This window comes from Castor canadensis, chromosome 7 (assembly GCF_047511655.1).
Source record: "Castor canadensis chromosome 7, mCasCan1.hap1v2, whole genome shotgun sequence".
NCBI classification, from domain to species: domain Eukaryota; kingdom Metazoa; phylum Chordata; class Mammalia; order Rodentia; family Castoridae; genus Castor; species Castor canadensis.
The window spans coordinates 35,424,070-35,431,512 of record NC_133392.1 but is presented as its reverse complement, the minus strand read 5'-3'; the positions used below and the strand labels follow the sequence as shown (position 1 = coordinate 35,431,512).

Here is a 7,443-nt window from a genome sequence, read left to right as displayed (position 1 = left end):
AGAGAGAGAGAGGGAGGAGGGGCTGGGGGTAGGGTGGAGAAATAGCCCAAACATTGTATGCACATATGAATAAATGATAAAACAAAACAAATGATCAAAAAGTAGAAAAGAATAGACAACTCAAAGGTAGACCACAACTCAAAGGTAGACCATACAAATATGACAAACTTATTTTTCAGAAATCAAAAATCAAACTTGTGGTAGACTGAATAATGGCTCCTCAAGGATGTTCACACTTTGGGTCCCAGTGCCTATGATTATGTTATCTTGCTTGGCAAAAATGACTTGGCAGATATAATGAACAATCTTGAGATGGAAAGGTTTTCTGCTTTGTACAAGTGGGTCCAAAGTAAATCACAAAGGTCTTTAGAAGAGGGAATCAGTACACTCAGAGTGCTAAGAGAAGTTAAGAAAATGAAGAAGCAGGGAAGAGAAGAGAATGCAAAGGTGGAAGCAGAAATTGGAGTGATTTTGTGATAATTCAATGAATGTGGGTCATTTTCTGATTGTATGACCTTGCACAAGTTACTTAACACTCTAGGTATCACTGTTTGCATCTTTATAAAGGTGATGATGATAACCATGTGGTAAGTCTTACATTAGAGCTACAGTTCCTGACATAGTAAGTGCTCAGTGTTAAAATGTCTTTGGACCTCTCCTCCTCCCAAGTACAGCCCTTTTGCCTTGAAGTACGTCTTCGATGAGACTTTCCCTATGATGAGTAGTACTCTGGCAGAATCTAACTTCTTTCCCAGAATATCCTTATGAATATTATCCCATTGTCCTCTGACATGGTATTCTGTTTTACTGTTTCTATTATATGTAAAAATGTGGAATGCCTTAGGAATTTGCATCTCATCTTTGCTCAGGTGCCATGCTAATCTCTGTATCATTCCAATTTCTGTAAATGTGTGAAGACTGCAACTGTTTTTATTTAGCTAAAATATAAAACACTAGAAGCTACAAAATGGGAGACGATATTTGTAAATCACATTTGTATAATTTGTATATTTATAAATCACTCAAATTTTGGACATAAGATATGAACAGGCATTTCACTAAAGAAGATATACATATTTAGCAAGTAGGCATGTGAAAACATCATTCACCTCAGGAAATTTCAAATTAAATTCATAATGAGATACCACAATACATCTGAGATTGGTTAATAGCAATGATTACAAAGACAAAAGTTACACTTTGCTAGTCATACTTTGATAGTGGCAATGTAAAATAGTACAGTGACTTTCTTAGTACATTCCTTGTAGCCAAAATACCTTAGACTATAATTTATAAGGAGATAAATCTCAATATTTACAGTTCTTTATGGTGGGAGTCCAACCTCAGTCAGTAAAAGATTTTGTGTCTAGCAGGAGCCAGGTCTCTGTTTTGAAGATGTTGCCAAGTTTCTGTGTCCTCTCATGGAAAAGAGGGTGAAGAACTTCTTTATACCTTTTCTGGAAGCATATAAATCACATTTATGCAAATTCTGCCCATGTTATTTAATCAAATCTGAAAGTTTCCATCAATTAATGCTTTCACATTGGTGATTATATTTCAATATATTAATTTTTGGAAAACATTCAGACAAAAACAGTAAGTCTGCTAAAGTGGATTGAGAGATTCATGAAAAATTAAATAAGCAACTCCCATATCTCCACAGTAGCAAGAAAATTGCAGGGAGTTAATCTCCCAGAAATGAGAATTTATATCCAAAAACCCTGCATGAGTGTTCACAGCAGGTTTATTTGCCATAGCCAAAAACTGTTAAACAACCTAGATGTTCTATAATGGGTATGGAGTTAAACACACTGTGGTACAGAGAAGCTTTAGAATACTACTCAATAATGAAAAGAATGAACACTGATATAGGCAAAAACTTTGTTAATTCACAAAGAATTGTGATAAATGGAAATAATAATCTCCCAGTAAGTCAGGCATTGTATGATTTCATTCACATATCATTCTTATTGGAAGAATCATAGATATTGAAAACAGGTTAGTATTTTGTGATGGTTAAAAATAGCCGGGAGTAAGGCTGAATGAAGTGAGGTCTTTATGGCATAAAGGGGAATGATGGAGGACCCTTCCTCCGATGAATCGTGTTGCATCTTCATGGTATCAACTTCAATATCTTGGTGTGTTACTTTTCTATACTTTTGAAAGGTACAGCTCTGGGATAAACTGGGTAAAGTGTGCAATAGGCTAGCTATGTATTAGTTCTGATAGCTGAACATGAATATACAATTATCACAAAATAAAATGTTTAATTAAGAAGAGAAAGTAAAAAAATAAGGATTTTTCTTAATGAATTGGACATATAATTAGAAGTAGAAATTTTAAGATTATAGTAAATGTTTCATCCCTTTACTGCTACTTTTATTTTATTTTCCAATATGGTTTTCTTTAGAATAATAAATATATGCCGAACACAGGAATGGGTACTATCTTACCTTGTTAATACTCACTTCTACAATTTTGCATAAATTTACTTAAAAGTTATTAAATAACTTCTGCCAAAACAGAAGAGAACCTTATGTCATTTGGACAACAGGAAAAGGTATAACATAAATTTGGGGTCATGGTTGTCTCTTGAATGTTTACATAAAGATGGAGACATACTTGTCCACCCATAAGCAGCCATATTCTCAGGTAGTTGTCCAAGAAAGTGACAATAACTGGCATAAGCACTGTTATGTCTGTTTTATACCAATCATGATAGTTTATGGGTCTCCTTGAGCTTGCTAAAGAATACACAGATGGCTGATGAAGCATTATCTGTCAGTATGTCTGGTTAAAGTTTATCTGGGAGAAATTAACATTTCAATAAATAGGCTAGTCAAGAAAATACCCTATCACCCTGCAAAGTGAGTGGATAGCATGCAATACATTGTGGGTTCAACTAAGACACCTCTGTTCACTTTCACTTGGACACTGAAGTTCTGTTTCTCTGCCTTTTGATTTTAGAACTTGCTGTGAGGTTATAAGAGCAGCTCAGTAGTTGTGACTGACCTAGCATGTGTGAATCCCTGGTGTTAGAAAATGCACACACACACACACTCACACACATGCTTGTGTGCAAAATAAGCAGAATTTATACTAGCAGTCCATTGTTTCCTTCGTCTCAGGCCTTGGTCCTAGTATATGGAGTTAGAACATTGAGTTTCTTGATTCTCCAGCTTGCAAATGGCTTACTGTCATATTTCTCAGCCTCCGTAACTACTTAAGCACATTCCCATGCAAATTTACTTTTGAAAGTTGATTGATTCTGCTTCTCTGTACATTATTTAGTAATACATCTCCTTAGAAAGTAGGAAAGAGTACCTAGAATGTAGGTTCTGTCCTCTGATATTCCAGAATTTTCATAGTCACTAAAAATAGAGGGTGTATTTTGAGTTAAGAGTCAAGTATTTTTTTGAGCATACTCTGAGGTTTTCAGGTAACTAACAACTGCTTCCTATTCCTTTGATCTCCCTTGTGCTACACAAAAATTTGCTCACTCCCATCTGGAATATAATCAAGAAGTTTAACAAAACTTTCAAAGTCCGTGTTTATGCTAGTGTATTGATGATTTCTTTAGATTCAGGTGATAAAAGTTCTTTCATTTGATACAAAAACTTAAATTATGAGCTTAACCCAGTATGTGGCTAAATGCAAAGTTGTTTTTGCTTCTCTGAGTAATTTTTTGTCATTACTCAAAAAATATCCTTAAGGATTTCATTAGATGATTTCTAAGATCTTTCCCAAATCAATTGTTTTCTGTTTCCTAAATTGAAGAGTAAGAGGGCCATCTGAGATGTACTCCAAAAAGGTCACTAAGGTAGAGAGAGGACACAAGATTCTTGGACAATGGAATTGTTCACTCTGTGTGTGTGTGTGTTCACATGTGCTTGTAAACAATTACCATTATATAAATTATCTAACTATTTTAAAATTTGCTCTTCTTACATAATCTGAAGATCTCTGAGGTGGTGTATGCTACTGGTAATTGAATTTTTGGGGGAAGAAGTAATCTTTGAATTTTGGTTTCCCAATGTTGTAAAGACTACAAAGTTCTAAATTTTCTGAACTCTCATTTTTATTTATCCTGTGGAAAATCACTGTATCAGTGACTGTTTAGATTAAAGGACTTGTTTATGATTTAAATGATGGTGTGTGGATATGTTGTAGTGTCTGGCAATCTCTGCAGACTCTGGTCAGAAGACACTTAGATTCTTGCATTCCATCTGGAAACAATTCATGCATGATATTTAGATGGGGTGAGGGAGAAAAGGAATTTTTTTATGGGTGAGGTAAAGAACTGCAAGCATGGCAGTGAGAGGGAAGAGGTCAAGCAGGAGGGAGCAAGAGAAGTTGCTGCTGGAAAATATCTGGGCCATTCGTGTGCATTGGGCTAGGGTTATGGATAGATTTGACTTACTCTGTGCATGCTCTTAAGCTAGGTCTCATGTATTGTACTATATGCACAGTGTGATCAAATTTTATGCCACTAGGAAGGTCATATTGTATCTGAGTCCCAATAAGTTTTACTTTATATAGCTTGTCTTAGATACATAGCAATTAATATTCATGTAATGTCTTTGAATTTAAATTACTTCCAATATAGGTTTCTCTAGTCCTAAAATCAGTGTTGGAGTCTTTGCCTTGTTTTTAGGAAACTGGGTAAATCCCTTCAGTCACAAGTCTCATTTTTCTTATACATTATGGATAAGAACATACCTTCCTATCCGATGAGACGAATGTGAGATACAAATAATAAAATATTCAGAAAAGTACTATAAAAATTTCATAGACTCTAATAAAAAGGAGGTATTTTTGAATTAAGAAAAGCAATTATTTTTTAAGGGGTTTGGACTCAAAGTTTCATGATTGCACAGAAGACATTCCACCACTTGAACTAAGCCTCTTGTCCACTTTTCTCTGGTTATTTTGGAGATGGGGTTTTCATAAGCTAGGTGCCTGAACTGTCCTTGAATCGTCATATTCCCAATTTCAACCTCCCAGTTAGCTAGGATTATAGCCATGGACCACCAGTGCCATCTATTTTGTCAATAGAAAAATCTTATGCATTTCATTTAAAAATCTAACCAGGACTCTAGAGAAGACAGTTTTAATGTTGGGAAAACCTGATATCCACACAGAGAAGAATGACACCAGACCATTTATAACTTACTAGTTACAAATGTCAACTCATAATTGATTGGCTATTGAATGAAGGAATAAAACTGTGAAAATACTTAAAGAAAACAAAGCTGAGTTAAGGGTGGTGTTGCAGGTCTAAAATCCCACCACTTGGGAGGCAGAGACATGAGAATCATGAGCTCAAAGCTAACATGGGCTTTAGAGTGATATTCCCAGTATCAAATGAATGAATAAATGAATGAATAAATAAATAAATAAAATAAGCAAATGGTTCTGAAGCTTGCCTTCAGCATATGATCCACTCATCTTATTTTTGGATTTATCTTCAAAGGAAATGAAATTACTGTGTTGAAAAGCCAATCAATGGTTGAATATATAAAGAAAACATGTCATATATATAATGGATAGGGAAATCCAAGATGGCAAATAGCTGAGGGAAGCAGAAACCCTGAGTTGCATGATTTCAGAAAAATATTTCACATTCCTGATAGCTAGACATGGGTAATTCTGATTTATATTTTTTAGGCAACTAAATCATTGCCAATACATATGGTCCACATAAAGTTCCACAGTTGACCCTTAAAACTGCTTTTTATTGCACATAACAGCCTGGGAAGTCCTAGCGCATACAGGGACCACCCCAGGTGCCAGTCTGCCTTGAAGAAAGCCACCAGTGGTTTTTCCCTTTTTTTTTCTTGGAAAAAAGTAGAGCACTGTGAAACAAAATGAACGATTTTGTGATGTACTGGACACCTTTCACCTTGACACAGCCTACCAGCATCTAACTCTGCCAGAATGAATCTGCAGTCCACACAGGTGAGTCAGAGATCAACCACCCTCGAGGGGACCACAAAGTTCAAAAGAGTTGGTGGGCACAAAACTGACCACCATAGACAGAGAACATAACTCAACTCTGCCTGACAGGGGTGGGGTGAACCTCTGAGCTGACCTCTTAGAGCAAGGGTAGGGTGAAACTCAGACCTGGCCTTCCAGAATGGGGGTGGGACAAAATGCAGAGCCAAACTCCCACAGCAGGGATGAGGAGGAACATTGAATTTTACTCGTGGAATTGGGTGTGAGGTAGTGCTGAGTTGCTCTACCTTCTTGGTGGAAGGGCTGACCTGCCAGAGCCAAAAGCATCAGTGGAGAGACACAGCTAACACCTGGGGAAATCAGAAACATATTTGACCACCTTGCAGAATCTAGCAGTGAGTTGAAAAGTCAGCAATCACTACTGCTCACAAACTAGTCTCCTGGTGGGACCACATGAGAGATCCCTACTACACCAGATGGCCAACCAAACCAAGGAAAATCTGAGCTCAAACACTCTGAGCCGACTCCCTGAAAGTTGTCCATCACCAAACACCCCAACATACCAAACTTGAAAAGAGACAGAGACACTGAGAATGCCCCTGTCAAAAGCACCAGCAACTAAATTTGAAGTCAAAGGAGTAAGTCCAAAGCTTTCAGCAAACTGATTCCCTCTGGTTTTTATTTAGTATTTTTAATTTTATCACTAAAATTTTTCTTATCTTTATTCTTACTTTCTTCATTTTCTCTCCTTTGTTTATACTCTAATCCAGTGTTACCTCTCCTTCTTCCTTTCTGTCCAAATATCAATCTGCTTAACCCTACTTGCCCCACATTTCTTTCTCTTCCCCAACTATTTTTTTCAGCCTTTTCTGCCATTCTCTCCTCTTTTCTCCACCCTGTTTGTTTCCCCTTACCTTTCACTCCACTACCCTACTTCATCCACTCTCACCACTCTCTGAATGGTCTACTATACCAACATTACACATTACACACATTCATCCTAGCTCTCTACAATCCCTAACAAAAACACCCCCCCCACAACAATCACCCTCCCCCACAACAACCAAATTACACTTTAACACACAGTAGGGTCCCATTACCCTATAGTCATCACCTTCCCAATCCCCCCACAATGTATTTCCCTCTTTCTGCCCCCTCCTGCACCACCACTTTTTCAATTACCAAAGTATCTCTCTCTTTCCAAACAACCATTATACCCCCAATACTCACTGTTTATAGATATTATCACCAAGGGGTTCACTGTATATTATGTAAAAAACTGGTCTGGTTTTCAATCTGTGAATTTATTACTGCTAAATTATACCTCCGGGTCAGGAACAGAAATAGCACCAAAACCTAGCTAAGGAATAAGACAGTCAAAGCATAGTAATTAAGTCACATGAAAAATAACAGGTGAATAAAACCACCAAGTAGCCAACCAGTAACACAGGAGCATGGCAAAAAATAGAAACATGGGAAGAGGGGAAT

At 36.9% G+C, this 7,443-nt stretch overlaps 1 pseudogene; it reads right to left on the bottom strand.

The window, feature by feature from the left end:
- Nucleotides 1-824: 824 nt before the first annotated feature.
- Nucleotides 825-925, bottom strand: LOC141425234 (U6 spliceosomal RNA; annotated as a pseudogene).
- Nucleotides 926-7,443: the final 6,518 nt, after the last annotated feature.